The following is a 16,290-nucleotide window of genomic DNA, read 5'->3' as shown; positions in this document are numbered from 1 at the left end:
ACAGTCGACCAGGGGAATAAGAGAGATGCGAGCCTTCATTAGCAGCGTGTGAGAGGAGAATGGAGTTTATTGCATTGTTTTTACAAGAGTAAATAAACGTTACCCCCAATAGATAAGAAGTCGGAAGAATGTAGATTGGCTAAAATGAGATTTGTAAATAGCCCCGTGTGGCCTGAGCAGGAACTGGGACACGTGTTGTTGAGATTGTTAGGTGAATATGTTTGGGTCAGGAAGGCTCATTCACCCACTTGGTCCACGTTGCAACGTTTAACCTTGAGTTTGGGAAGAGGTTGGCAGAGTCTGTCACTGCTTTTGTTAATCAAGGCAAGCAAGCCGCGTTTTTTAAAAAATTATAGACTGTTGTTGCATAAATTAGACCTGCGATAGAAAAGGTTAATTTGGGCGATTCGTAATTATTTGATCAGCAGAGTTAGGACCACGATTTCGTTACCTTCAGAAAAGAAAATGGCCAGAAGACCATCACTATCATGTAATCTGACACGCGCGCGAAAAGGAAGTACTGTAGCCTCTTTATTAGAATAACAGGTAGGTTAATGCTTTAAAGAAATTGTATACTTTACACATTGAACAATGACGGTGGGGGTGGAACTAAGTCATGTCGTGTCCCGGGTCAGTCCTGAAATTCAATGCTGCTCACTCTACTTGGGTAAAGGTCCCTTTCTTCAGCAGAATGCTCAGATACCCGAGTGAAGTAAGATGGGCATGTTCAACCCAGCTCAGACGATATGGGAAACCAGAAGACAAAATCCGTGACAAGAAATCGTGAATCCCGCTAAGTTCATTGTTCTGTCAAGATGGGGCGCTCCCGCCTTTGGAACGAATGTACATTGGGAATGGTCTTCCTCCCGGCAGTGATGGGGACTGTTGGGAACATCAATGTTGACGGTGTTAAGTTGTCACCGGGCAATCTTCCTCCTTAACGCCAGCTACAGGCAGCTAGTGCTCGGCGTGGATTGGGGACGGGGAGAGGGTCTGAGGCACCACTAAGATAACTTTCTCCATGCTCCAGCCACACTGGTTACAGGCCAGCCTTCAATCGGGAAACCTTTACATTCCAATGTGAGGAAATCTCCCCCAGCAGATATGATTTTCGCAGACGTTCTGATACCATTCAAGAGGGCCAATTAAAAGATTTGAAAAAAATAATAGCATTAAACCCAATCAGTACTTCTCACTGAGGCACACATTCTTCCCGCCTCATCTTGCCAGGAACGAGCGAGTGTGGGGGTCGATATTGTGAGGTGTGTGTGTGCTCTTCTGACCTCATGCTGGAGGGGTGACAGAGGGCCTGGGGTGGAAGCAGCACTAACCCAGCCCAGTAGACGGGGCTTTACTTCGCTTTTAACCTCGCTGGTTTTCTGACAATACCCGATGCGACATCGTGGAAAACGTGGATTTCTTTCCCTCAGCACTAAAATCCACCTCGGTGCAGAAGTGGAACTGATGAATGAAACAAAAAATAAGCCTCGTTTTTTTTGAAACATTAACGTCACGTTATAAAGTTTGCCGCCTTGTTTATTTTCATGGAAGTGGTTGTTTGAAAGTGTTTGCTGTGTTAAAGTGAAAGTCTAAGACATGGAAAGGTGCTCATCAGATCTTGTATGAAGCTCCCTCTGCTGATTGTCTCAATGGTTTCCCGCGAACAAACGGGACTCTCCTCAGATCATAAAATCCAAAGTGTTGCACCTCCTTCTCCAAAAATCATGGATTGGAATTTTAATACTGTTAACAAAAACATTCTCATGAGGGAAAAAATGTGACAAAATATACTAGTGATCACCGAGGGGATTGGGGTATAGTGAGGTCTCCGGGATATGTCTGTTTCCTCTTCTAGTTAATCAAGTCTGATTAGAGTTGAACAGATTTAATAAATCATGAATTTATCAGTACAGTCATTATCGACAAGCCCCCCTTCTTGGGTGAGCTTGTTGAATGCCAGCAGTGCCAATTCTTAGATTGAATAAATGACAGAGTAACTTCTCCAGTTTCAAAAGAACTTGCTTGAGTTTTGCATTAGAATTCGCTATTCAGATTGAATAATAGAACTCAGCAATGCTGCCCCTAACCATTTGTTTCCATCCTCTCTCCATGAAGTGTCCATTTATCTATTTCGCTGCTGTCGCAAATTCCTTCTCTCTAGCTATCTATCTGTTTCTCTGGTGTCTGTCTCTCCCTTGTCTGTTGCTCTGCCTTGACTCTCTCCCTCTCTAACTACGTGCCTGTCGTGTCTTTCGACCTCCCTTTGTCTGATGTTTAAAGCCAGCCTCTGTCTTCCTCTGGGACTGTGGACAGCAGCCCTGCCCCCGCGCCGTGTCCAACCCATTGTTCACTTTAATTAGGAAGTTGTAGATACGAACTGCAACATATTTCGGCGCCACCACCCAGGTTGGACTGTTCGGAGAGGGGGATGGGAGGGGAATAGGTCTGATTTCGGCCCATATTCTGTTCTCAGGGCTGGCCTGCTCTCAGTTAGAGGAACATGCATTGGCTGAACAGAGCCCCAGAGAGCAAGTGCAGGTTGGGACCCTCCTCAGATCATAAAATCCAAAGTGTCGCATCTCTGTGCCACCTTGGGAAATCGGAATATTATCCAAGGAATCAATTATCCGTCTACTGGGCTGGCTTAGTGCTGCTTCCACCCCAGGCCCTCTGTCACCCCTCCAGCATGAGGTCAGAAGAGCACACACACACCTCACAATATCGACCCCCACACTCGCTCGCTCCTGGCAAGATGAGGCGGGAAGAATGTGTGCCTCAGTGAGAAGTACTGATTGGGTTTAATGCTATTATTTTTTTCAAATCATAATATTATTCATTATGATCAGCCATGATCATAATGAATGGTGGAGCAGGCTTGAAGGGCCGAATGGCCTCCTCCTGCTTCTATTTTCTATGTATGTATGTTTCTAATATAGATAAGTGATGTGCAGGTAGGAAGAATAAGGGAGCCATTTAATACTCGGAAAGTAAGTGACTCAATAGGGCAGAGGAGCAAAGGGAACGCTGGCTACAGACCAACAAATAATTAAAAGTAGGACACAGGTTGATAAGGCCATGAAACATGTTTTATACAGCTCCATCATAACCTCCCAGCCCTCAAAGTCTTTGCCTTGGCTAATAAATTCAAGTATCCCACTTATTATCCACCTTACTTAACTGTCCTGCTGCCTTCAGGAATCTTTGGACATGCACCCCAAGGTCCCTCTGTACTTCCTATCATCCATTATATACTCTTGCCTGGTTAGTCTTCCCAAAATGCTTCGCTCACACTTTTCAGAGTTAAATCCCATTTGCCATCATTCTGCCCATCTGACTAGCCCATCTATTTCATCCTGTAATCTAAGACTTTCCTCCTCACTATTTACCACACAACCAGTTTTCGTGTCATCTGCGAACTTACTGATCTTAGCCCACATTCACATTAATGTACATGACAAATAGCAACGGACCCAGCATCGATCCCTGCGGTACATCACTGGACAAAGGTTTCCAGTCACAAAATCAACTTTCGACCATTACCCCTGCTTCCTGTCACCAAGCCAGTTTTGGATCCACTTGCCAAATTGCTTTGACAAAGGATCATCTGGACTCAAAACTTTGCTCTTTTCTCTCCCTACAGATGCTGCCAGACCTGCTGAGATTTTTCAGCATTTTCTTTTTGGTTGCCAAATTGCCCTGGATCCTATGGGCTCTGACCTTTGTGATCAGTCTCCCATGTGGGACCTTGTCAAAAGCCTTACAGATGTCCATGTACACTACATCAACCTCATCTGCACCTGGTTACCTCCTCGAAAAATTCAATAAAATTTGTTAGACATGATCTCCCCCTGACAAAGCCATGCTGACTATCCTTGATTAATCCTTGCCTCTCCAAGTGGAAATTAATTCTGTCTCTCAGAAATTTTTTTCAATAATTTCCCTACTCCTGATGTTAAACTCACTGACCTGTAATTACTTGTTTTTTTCTTGACTTCCCTCCTTAAATAATGATGCCACATTAGCTGTCCTCCAGTCCTTTGGCACCTCTTCTGTGGCCAGAGAGGATTTGAAAATTAGCGTCAGAGCCCCTGCAATCTCCTCCCTTGCCTCATACAGCAGCCTGGGATACATCTCATCTGGGCCAGGTGACTTATCCACTTTTAAGCCGCTTAAACCACTAATATCTCCTCCTTCTCAATGCTAATTTGTTCAATTTTCTTTCTATACCAACATGGTCCTTCTCCACAGGGAAAACAGATGCAAAATATTCATTGATACCTCACTTACATCTTTCAGCTCCACGTAGAGGCCACCAATTTGGTCCCTAATGGACCATACTCTTTCTCTGGTTACCCTCTTGCCCTTAATATACTTATAAAATACCTTGGGACTTCCTTTATTTTGCCTGGCAGTGTTTCTTCATGCCCCCTCTTTGCTCTCTAATTTCTTTTTTAAGTACCACCCCTGCTATACTCCTCTAGGACTTTTACTGTTTTGAGCCCCCTGAATCTGCCGTAAGCCTCTCTTTTTTCCTTATCGAATGCTGTATATCCCTTGACAACCACGGCTCTCTGGACCTTTTGGTCCCACCCTTTATCTTTCTGGGAACATGTTGACATTGTACGCTGTCTTTCCTTTTTGAATGACTCCCACTGCTCTGATGTGGATCTTCCTACAAGTTGTCCATTTTGGCCAGATCCTGTCTTATCCTATTAAAATCGGTCTTCCCCCAGCTCAAAATCTTTATTTCCGATCCATCCATGTCCTTTTCCATAACGACCTTAAATCTTACTGAGTTATGGTCGCTATTATCGAAAGGAACCCTCACCGACACTTCGATCACCTGTCCGGCGTATTTCCCTAAAATTTGGTCATGCACTACCCCATCTCTTGTAGGACTTTCTACGTGCTGACTCAAAAATCTCTCCTGGATGCGCTTTAAGAATTCCAACCCCAATAAGCCTTTCACACTTTGCTTGTCCACATTAATATTGGGGAAGTTGAAATTTGCTACTATTATTGATCTATTATTTTTACACTTCTCTGATATTTGTCCATGTATCTGCTCTTCTATCCCTCCCTGACTGTTTGGGGGCCTATAATACACTCCCAGCAACATGAATGACCTCCTGCTGTGCTATGATTTTCAGCAAAACCTGTGTGCACTGAACTGTTTTTGGGACAATGTGCTCTATGGGAAGTGACCCCAAAAATTGAACCCACTGCCCTTTGTCTGATCTCTCCATTTGGTTTAGCCCTGATTGAACTGGTTGATTTTGGCATGTGAAATCCACAATTTGTGTCACCTTGAGTAAGGGTTGAGGTTGGCTATGACTGAGGCTTTCGCAGAGCTGTCACCATTACAAAAAACCTGAGTCCAAAGCACAGTCCTGGCATTCCGCTGCCAATGGGTTGGGCCCCATAACTGTGTCATGCTGATGCGAGTGCTGAATTTACTTTATTGTAGTTGCATCACTGTGTGGAAGAGAGGGGAAATTCCAGATTGCTATTAACCAGCTCCTCCTCTCTGCCTATGTGCTGGATTTAGATTCAACGTCCAGCTTCTAGCCATGCTTATCTTGGGGACAATTTTCACTGACAGGACGGACTCGCTTATTTAAATTAAATTCAATAATAAAAATAAAAGTTAAGTTATTGTTTGGTGTCAAATACATGATTTTAGTTTAATAGAGTACAGTACTCATTGTAATTTAAAAAAAACCTCTGTTCACATTTCTACCACCACTCCCCTCCCTATTACATGTATCAGATTCAGTAGCTGAGTCATTGTGGTAATACCAGGTATTGCAGTATCTGAGAGGTGAATGACCATTGGCTAGACCTAGGGGTCTACCATTGGCTAATGTACATAGCCCCACCCTGAGAGGCAGGGTATAAGAACCAATGCCGTCCCAGCAGCCTTCACTTTCTGTATCATCGCTGCTGGGTACAGTTCTAGCTGATTAAAGCCGATTAGATATGACTCCCCTTCGTCTTGAGAGTTATTGATTGTGCATCAGTCATAACACCTTGCACCTGACCAGCAGAAAGCAGCCCGGTGTAAACCACTTGTCATACTTTTTGTATCTTCCTTGTGCGGGGCTCAAAATGGCACTATGTAATTTAGGGGCTCCAGTCAGTGTCACCCTCACGTTACTGGGACATTAACACACCCCACCTTCTGTCTTTTTCTTCAGCATTTTTGCTTTTTGATTGCTGCAGAACAGAGTGACAGTCTGTCAAAAATGTCGAAATGATCATTTGTTTTTTACACAGCAAGTTTCAAATGGTGTGGCATGCACTGCCTGGAAGGATTGCAGAAGCAGAATTAATAGTGGCCTTCAAGGGAGAATTTGTTACGTACTCAAAAATGAACAAAATACAGAACCGGACGGAAAGGACAGGGAGTGCAATTAATTGGATAGTTTTGTTCAAAATGTTAGCGCAGGCATGAATGGCCTTCTGCTGAGCTATAAGATTATATTCTCTGGTACACAATCAAAAGAGTTTCTACACTAGGAGGTTAATAAACATTAATTTTATTGAACTAATCCAAAGGTGTGTTTAAGAATGTTGTTTCTTTGAATTAGATTTTGTTCATTAGATTTGTCAAAGGACATCAATTCAATCAACTCAATACTTAATGTTCCTTGTCGGCCTGTCTGCAGTTCAAGAGAAGCTCAGTAGGTAGTCTGATTGTTCAGTGGAATACGTATGATTTGCTTGGAAAAACAAGGACAGCTGCTGTTTTCTGAGAGCTTATTGTTCTGGACCCACTCCCTTACCTTTTACACAATAATTTTCCAGTATATAATGTATTCGCCTCCCTACTGGCTCAAGATAAAGTCACCTCCTTTCCAACCACCTCCTTCGCAAATACCACCACACTCCCTCTTTATTAAAACCTGTTACAAGTTCAGAAGTGAACCCACGCCTGAACTTTTCAGAGTGCAGTATCTGTTTTTCTCACAAATCAAAATCTAATTCTGCCCCATTGTCATCAGTCTTTTTGTGAAAATCAATTAGTCCTCTTAAGATTTTGTCCTCTTTCTTCCTGGAGACTATTCTTGATGTACACAAGTGCGAGCAAAACTAGGAAAAGATAAAACCGTCTCCATTACTCCCTCCCCCCGCCACTGTATTTCACTTATATGCATTCAGAACTTTGTTTGTAATTTCACATCATTATTTTTTTACCCTCATCATACTTCTTCGCAATCTTCTTCTTGTATATTTGTCCTGCTTGTCTTTTCTGGTTATTTATCATATTGTCTTAATTTCTTTCATCTCCTTTATTTTCATTCCTGCTGCTTCCGGCCGCCCCACCTCCCCACCTTCTTCAAGACATTTTAACATCTCCTGAATTCCATTTAATTCTTTTTTACACTCCCAAATTTCAGCGGTCTCAGAGCACAAAATAAGCATCACTCATATAAACCGAGCACCACAAGAGGTGTTGACAAAGAAATGTGAAAGATTATCTTTCTCTCTGGACACTGCAAACATTGGGAAATGATGATCTTGGGATTTCTTGTCTTAATTTGAATTCTCACCAAAGTGCTCTCGAAGTATTTAAGCTCATCCAGGTTGCCCTGATTTTACAACTGAGTGGCGTTCCTAGGCTACTAATGAGTCAACTATGTAATGCATCATAAGAGTCACAGGTAGGTCAGACTGGCAGCTTTCTGGGGCGGCACGGTGGAGCAGTGGTTACGGTGCCGAGGATCCGGGTTCGATCCCGGCTCAGGGTCATTGACCGTGTGGCGTTTGCACATTCTCCCCGTGTCTGCATGGGTCTCACCCCCACAACATAAAGATGTGCAGGGTAAGGTGGATTGACCCTTAATTGGAAAATTAAAAATAAATAAAAAATAAATAAATTTAGACAGACAGCTTTCCTTCCCAAATAACGTTCCTAGATGTTGGTGATAAATATTTTCTACTGCCGGCTCACGGATCACCAGACTTATTGAATTAAATTTCACAACTTGCCAATGATAGAACTTAACTTGACACAATGGGTTGGCAGTCCACTATGATAACCAATTTCTGATAATACCTGTGCAAACTGATTGAATTCTTTGAGGAGGTAACTAAGTGTGTAGATGAAGGTAGAGCAGTTGATGTCGTATACATGGATTTTAGTAAGGCGTTTGATAAGGTTCCCCATGGTCGGCTCATGAAGAAAGTAAGGACGTGTGGGATAGAGGGAAATTTAGCCAATTGGATAAGTAACTGGCTATCGCATAGAAGACAGAGGGTGGTGGTGGATGGAAAATTTTCAAACTGGAGACCAGTTACCAGCGGTGTACCACAGGGATCAGTGCTGGGTCCTCTGCTATTTGTGATTTTTATCAATGACTTGGAGGAGGGGGCTGAAGGGTGGGTCAGTAAATTTGCTGATGACACCAAGATTGGTGGAGTAGTGGATGAGGTGGAGGGCTATTGTAGGCTGCAAAGAGACATTGATGGGATGCAGAGCTGGGCCGAAAAATGGCAGATGGAGTTTAACCCTGATAAGTGCGAGGTGATTCATTTTGGTAGAAAAAATTTGAATGCGGATTACAGGGTCAATGGCAGGGTTCTGAGGAATGTTGAGGAACAGCGAGATCTTGGGGTTCATGTCCACAGATCTCTGAAGGTTGCCACTCAAGTGGATAGAGCCGTGAAGAAGGCTTATAGTGTGTTAGCGTTTATTAACAGGTGGCTTGAGTTTAAGAGCCGCGGGGTTATGCTGCAACTGTTCAGGACCCTGGTGAGACCACATTTGGAGTATTGTGTGCAGTTCTGGTCACCTCATTATCGGAAGGATGTGGAAGCATTGGAAAGGGTGCAAAGGAGATTTACCAGGATGCTGCCTGGTTTGCAGGATAGGTCTTATGAGGAAAGGTTGAGGGTGCTAAGGCTTTTCTCTTTGGAGCGGAGGAGGATGAGAGGCAACTTAATAGAGGTTTATAAGATAATGAGGGGGATAGAGAGAGTGGACGTTCAGAGAATATTTCCTCGGGTGGATGTAGCTGTTACAAGGGGGCATAACTATAAGATTCAGGGTGGGAGATATAGGAGGGATGTCCGAGGTAGGTTCTTTACTCAGAGAGTGGTTAGGGTGTGGAATGGACTGCCTGCTGTGATGGTGGAGTCGGACACTTTAGGAACTTTCAAGCGGTTATTGGATAGGCACATGGAGCACACCAGAATGACAGGGAGTGGGATAGCTTGATCTTGGTTTCGGACAATGCTCGGCACAACATCAAGGGCCGAAGGGCCTGTTCTGTGCTGTACTGTTCTATATTCTATGTTCTAAACTGTCAATGCTACTTCAGATTGAAGTTTAGAGCTGTAGCAAATCAAATTCTAATTGAATATTGTGAAGAGCATTTAGTGCGTTATAAAAATTACATCTGTTAAGACAGATAAGAACAAGGAAAAACGAGAAACATTACTTTACATTTAAAAAGATGTTTGTCAAAAAAAAAATTATTACCTACACCCTGAAGAAAAATAATGGCCGCGTATTCTGTGGAAAGATTTCTAAGTGTGATAGCGAGCGAGAACTGCATTTAGCTTCCCAGTGCTCAACCCAGCGAGGCCGGCAACAGAATACAACGCTAATTGGTCCAGTTAGCAAGGCCTCACGGGCTTCTCGCCACAAATGAAGGCTCGTCAGCCGATTCACCGGGACCATGCTCGCCAGCACCCCCCCCACCACCAAGGTTGAGAAGCAGTTAAACAGCACTTGCACAGCCAGCCCCACCCAGCTCGCAGCCATGGCACCAAGACGGCTGGCCCCAAGGTTTGGAGACGCGGACCTGGGGAGGCCCCTAGATGCGGTCGAGGCCAGGAGGGATCTCCTGTTCCACTGAGGGTCCTGGAGGGAGAGCCATTGCCACCTGGGATAAAGTGACAGCGGCCATCAGCTTGGGAAGCGTGACCAGGAGGACAGGCCTCCAGTGCCGCAAGAAGGACGGACTGGGCAACATACGTGAATCGATACCCCCTCCTGAAACCTTACCACCCCCACGTGACCGGCCCCCTCACCCTCCATTTGCCCCCCCAACCCACACTTCACCCCCTCTCTTCACCCCAATCCCCCCTTTGCCACAACCCTCCCTTCACCCCCCTCTTCACCACCCCCCAAACCTTCCTTCATGCCACCTCTCCCCCCCACCAATGTGAACCACACGTTAATTGAACAATGCCCTCTCTCTGTCTCTGCAGGAGAAGCTGTACCACAATCATCGGGAGAGGGCCCAGATTGGTGGAGGGGTGCCGGTTATAACAATCCTCCCGACATTCGAGGAACTAGCTCTGAAGGTTACGGGTGGCTGAGGACAAAGCGGTCACCAATGCAGAGGTTGCCGCACGCCACAAAGGTGAAGATCCACCAGGCCCCACCCGGAGGACCTGTCAAATGTGAGTTATTGCCATCCATCCATCCCTCCCACTGACCACGTGCTCATTCTTCCGCAGGTCCTCCAGCCGATGGCACCAGCCCATCCGGCCTGGGCCCCTCCACTGCCTCCCATGAGACCACCTCGGAAAAGAGATCTGAGGATGCCACAATTGACATATCACAGCTGCCACCACCATCCTCCACCAGCGCACAGACACTCACCTCGGTGGGCAACGTTTGTGGACAGGCGTCTGGGGCACAATCTGGTGAGCACCACACAGTCGTTGATGCACATCAGGTGGAGGCAGGAACGTCCAGGTGAGATAGCAGTCGGAGGTCTGCTGGATCCCAGGACCCAGCTGGGTCCCAGCCAGATTCTGAGCCTGTGGAACATGCTATCCAAGAGCGGATGGAGACAATAGGGTGCAACCGGGACATTCAGAAGGCGATGACAGCGACACTCCAGCAGGTCCATAGCTGATTGAAGGAATCCCAGAGGCTATGGGCACAGGAGATGTCGCCGGCAATGCGGCACTGAGGCCAACACTGCTAGGGTGGTGACCGCAGTGGAGAGCCTGGTGCACAATGTCAGCAGCATTAGTGGAGGGGTCCAAGGCATCGCGCAGTCGGTGACGGCCATGGCTGCGGGCCTCGGTAGACTGTCCGACTCACCTGGAGGACGTGGCCCAGTACTAGGCTGACCATGATGAGGCGCTGCGGGAAATGTCCCGGTCTCAGGTGGGAATTGCTGGGACGCTGCAGAGCTTCTCCCAGTCGCAGGTGGGCATTACCGAGGTGCTGCAGAGCATGACCCAATCACTAAGGAGCATCATCGAGGGCATCGACACGATGGTGCAGACAGTGGAGAGCCAGCAAGGCGAACAGTGCCAGATGACGCAGGGCGAGATGCTGCAGGGCCAGCTGGGGCTCAATCCAACGTCCCCTCTGTCCCGAAGTGAACCCCAGGGCCCTATGGGCACCGAGCGGGAGGAGGGGGTATAGGTTGGCAACCCGGACATATCCTATGGACTGGCAATGGTGGCCACCAGTTCCTCCGAAGGCCACCCCTCTGTTGAGGCTGCATCTCGCAGGCAATATCAGAATAGGGCGGCATGGCTGTGCATGTGCCACCGTCAAGTGCGCGGGGGAGGGCAGCATGTTGGCGCAGTGGTTAGCACTGCTGCCTCATGGCGCCGAGGTCCCAGGTTCGCTCCCTGCCCTGGGTCGCTGTTCATGTGGAGTTTGCACATTCTCCCCATGTTTGCCTGGGTTTCACCCCCACAACCCAAAGATGTGCAGGGTAGGTGGATTGGCCACGGTAAATTGCCCCTTAATTGGAAAAAAAATGAATTGGGTACTCTAAATTTATTTTTAAAAAGAGGAAAAAACAAAAATACGTGAGCGGGGGCCCTCCGGCCCTAGAGTCCCCAGAGGATGCCCGCCAGGGGCATCAAAGGCCACGGGACAAGGTAAGCAACCGGTTGCCTCCACCTCTGATGTGCATCCCGGGGAAACACCAAGATGTAGTGGTAGAGCTAGGAGGGTCAAACTCGTTGAGGATCACTGAGGGCACTGGGGTGGGGTGTTGGGGCGGGTGTAGGTTTTGTAAGGGCCACGAAGAATCCAGCACGAGTTTTAAGGATACAAAGTAATAACATTTATTTACTATAACATATATACATAACAGTAGCAGTAACTTCCCTTGCTACATACTCCTTCCTGCTGGTTCCTGAACTGGCCAGCTTTATTTATACTAGGAGTTTACTAGTGGTTTCTCCGCCCCCCCTCATTGGGGAAGCTCATACTCCCACAGGATTGTGGGATAGTCATTAGTCCCCAGCCAATGGTAAGTAGGCAGGTTATAACATGTCTCCTCCCCAAAGTCCACGGAATCCACCGAAGACCCTGGCGAAGGAGGGCGTCGGACTCGTTTTTGCCGCAGGCCGGACACCATTTGCACGCGGCGCTGGATCAGGCGACGTGTAACGAGACGGAGACCGGCGCTTCCGTGATGAACGGCGCGGTTGTACATCCACAGCCCGTGGACCCGAGGATTCCCCCTCTGATGCATCTTGTGTCTCCATCTCGGAGTCAGAGTCTGCTGCCTTTGTCATGTCAGCGTCTCTATCTCCATTCGGTTCTGTAACGACCTGCGCAGGCTTCGAGTGAGGCACCAGTGGAAGATTGTGAGGACTACCTTCCCTTGTCTCTGGTCTCTGCGGCTGTTGAAATGAACTCCGGGGGCGGGGAATCTTTTGAGGGGATGGTCTTCTGGACCGAACGTGGTCTACATGTTTTCGCTGGAGACGACCCTGGGCTTGCACTTGGTAAGATATATGGCCCGTTTGGCGGAAGATTACACCAGGAACCCATTGGGCACCACCAGCAAAATTCCGCACGAAAACTGGGTCACCGGGCGTAAACTGCCGAATCGGCCAATGCCGAGAAAATCCCTGTCCCTGCCGTCCTTGTGTGCGGCGTACTTTTGCGCCAATGTCCGGGAAAACCACACTAAGGCGGGTGCGAAGTCTCCGGCCCATTAGGAGTTCTGCGGGAGCTACCCCAGTCACTGCATGGGGGGTGGTCCTGTATGTAAACAAAAAGCGAGCCAGTCTCGTGTCCATTGATCCGGAAGACTGCTTCTTTAGGCCTCTTTTGAATGTCTGCACTGCGCGCTCTGCCAACCCATTTGAAGCCGGATGGTAAGGGGCAGTGCGGATATGGCGTATGCCGTTCATCTTCGTGAACCTCGCAAACTCCTCACTCGTGAATGGCGTAACGTTATCCGTGACCAGCACCTCGGGGAGGCCATGCGTACTAAACGATAAACGCATCTTTTCAATTGTTGCGCAGGACGTTGTCCCCTGCATCTTATGCACCTCTAGCGATTAGACTGGGTGTCAATTAATAGAAGGAACATGCTTCCTTGAAAAGGGCCTGCAAAATCTGCATGTAAGCGTGCCCAAGGCCGTCCTGGCCATTCCCAGTGATGTAGGGGCGCGTCCGGCGGCAGCTTCTGATGCTCCTGGCAAATGGAGCAGTTTTGGGCCACCTTCTCAATGTCGGTGTCGAGGCCTGGCCACCAGACATAACTCCGGGCCAACATATTTCATTTTGGTCACGCCTGGATGCCCATTGTGCAAGTCTGTTAGTATCAGCTCCTGGCCTTTTCACGGGAGAATCACACGCGTCCCCCACAAGAGGATGTCGTCTTCCATGCTGAATTCTGACAGCTTGGAGGAAAATGCCCGCAAGTCGCCTGGGAGCTGTCTATGCTGCCCACCATACAGGACTATGTGCCGAACCTTTGACAGGACTGGCTCCGTCTGGGTCCACTCACAGATCTGTGATGCCGTGACAGGCAAGGTGTCCATAAAATTCAGGGTTGCAACCACCTCACCGGTCGTGGGGGTCGACATGGGGCCGGTCGATAAAGGCAATCGGCTCAGTGCGTCGGCATTTGCTATCTGCGTACCTGGTTTGTGCTCCAGAGAATACTCGTGTGCAGCAAGCAACAAAGCCCAACGCTGGATCCGTGCAGAAGCAATGGGCAGTATTGGCTTATCCTCTCTGAAAAGTCCCAGCAGGGGCTTATGATCAGTCACGATAGTGAAATGGTGGCCGTACACGTACTGGTGGAAGCGTTTCACCGCAGAAACCACTGCCAGGCCCTCCTTCTCGATCTGCGCGTACTTTTTCTCCGCTGCAGTCAATGTCCGGGAGGCGAAAGCTATCGGTCGTTCGGCCCCGTTCTCCATCTTGTGGGACAGGACGGCCCCAATACCATACGGGGATGCATCACATGTGACGAGCAAAGGCTTTCCAGGATCATAGTGGGTTAGTAACCCAGACAACGACAATTGTTGCTTTACCCGCCGGAAAGCGGTTTCTTGCGGCTGACCCCAAACCCAGGTGTGATTTTTTTTTTTTAGCAGAAGGTGCAAAGGGGCCAGCGTAGTCGCCAGATTGGGGAGGAACTTCCCGTAATAGTTTACGAGACCGAGAAAAGAACGAAGATGCGAAGTGTCAGTCGGGCGTGGGCATGTTGAATTGCACGCACCTTCTCTGCGACGGGGTGCAGACCTTCGCGGTCCACCCGATAACCTAGGTAGACTACTTCCTTTGCCTGAAATACGCACTTTGTGCGACGTAAACGGACTCCAGCCTCCGAAAGGCGTCTAAGGACAGCCTCCAGATTTTCCAAATGTTCCTGCTCCGACGTCCCTGTAATCAAAACGTCATCTAGGTAGACAGCCACACGAGGTAAACCTCTCAAAATGCCCACCATAACACGTTGAAAAATTGCGCAGGCAGAAGATACTCCAAAGGGCAACCGTGTATATTCATACAGGCCCCGGTGAGTATTAATCGTTACATATGGTCGGGAGGCAGGGTCCAGCTCCAACTGCAGGTAGGCGTGACTCATATCTAATTTTCTGAACGAGAGTCCACCTGCAGGTTTCGCGTAGAGATCCTCTATGCGAGGCATTGGATATCGGTCGAGTCGGGAAACCGTATTCACTGTAAGTTTATAGTCGCCACACAAGCGAACTGTGGCATCTGGCTTCATTACAGGTACAATTGGTGCTGCCCAGTCAGCAAAACGGACGGGCCTGATAATACCCAAACTCTCCAAACGAGTGAGCTCCCCTTCTACCTTCTCGAGCAAGGCGTAAGGCACTGGGCGCGCCCGGAAATAGTACGGCGTGGCTCCTGGTTCAACTTGGATACGGGCTACAGCCCCTTTTATTTTCCCCAAACCAGGCTGGAATACATCTGGGTATCGTCCTAGCACCTCAGTCAACCCTTCAGAAACTGTTTGGAGGATGTGCTGCCATTGCAACCGCAAATGGCGCAACCAGTCCCGACCCAACAGGCTGGGCCCATGGCCGCGCACCACGATAAGTGGGAAGCCTCCCTCCTGGCGTCCATAAACAACAGGGGTCATTGTAGTTCCTGCAATGTCCAGTGGTTCCCCCCGTGTAGGTGGCCAACCTGGCCTGTGAGTTGGTTAATGTAAGGGTCTGTATACCCTGCTTGATGTGGTCGAATGTCCTCTGGGCGATCACGGAGACCGCTGCGCCAGTATCCAACTCCATCTCAAGCGGGTGGCCATTGACTCGTACTGTCACCTTAATGGGGGCCACACGGGGAGCTGCCACACAATGCAGCTGCAGGCAGTCGTCCTCCGTATCCACGTCCTCAGGAGTAGTCGCCGCAGGTTCATCCACATGGAAGGTACGGCCTCTGGGCTGGTCCCAGTTACGGCCCCTGGGCTGGTCCCAGTTTCGGTCGGAACGACGGCGCCTCTGGTGCCCCCAGGACCGCCGTCCGCGACGGGGTCGGCGCCTACAAGTCTTACACGGACATGGCTCCTCATCCATTGGCTCTGGAGAAGGCTGCCTTCGGGGAGGAATGTCCGACGGCCACTGGCGTCGGTCCGGACGTTGCCTCGCCTAAGGTACCGCAGGAGTGCGGGGGGACGTTTTCGGACGGAAGGGGTTGCGCCCCAAGGCATGCACTTCCATTCCCTGTAGCTCCTGTACTCCTCGCTCTGCGCTCTCTCGGGACAATACTATTTGAATGGCCTGTTGAAAAGTCAATGTTGGCTCAGCTAACAACTTTCTCTGGGTGGCCGCATTGTTAATACCGCAAACCAAACGGTCGCGTAACATTTCTGACAAGGTCTCACCATAGTCACAGTACTCCGCAATCCTGCGTAGCCTGGATAGAAAATCGGCAAGGGATTCTCCAGGGGTCCTCTCAGCGGTATTAAACCGGTAACGCTGGACTATCGTGGACGGGGTTGGGTTAAAATGTTGCCCCACTATATTCACAAGTTCATCAAACGTTTTGGTGTCCGGTGCAGCTGGGTACGTAAGGCTCCTAATCACCCC

The 16,290-nt window shown here is 48.5% G+C and overlaps 1 protein-coding gene across 1 annotated transcript in view; it reads left to right on the top strand.

Annotated features, from left to right (window-relative positions):
• flnba (filamin B a) overlaps positions 1-16,290 on the top strand; it is a 218,688-nt gene that overhangs the window by 374 nt on the left and 202,024 nt on the right. The window lies entirely within an intron of this gene.

This window comes from Scyliorhinus torazame, chromosome 13, assembly GCF_047496885.1.
Source record: "Scyliorhinus torazame isolate Kashiwa2021f chromosome 13, sScyTor2.1, whole genome shotgun sequence".
NCBI lineage: Eukaryota > Metazoa > Chordata > Chondrichthyes > Carcharhiniformes > Scyliorhinidae > Scyliorhinus > Scyliorhinus torazame.
The sequence above is the reverse complement of the archived record's forward strand: the minus strand, read 5'-3'. Positions and strand labels throughout refer to the sequence as shown.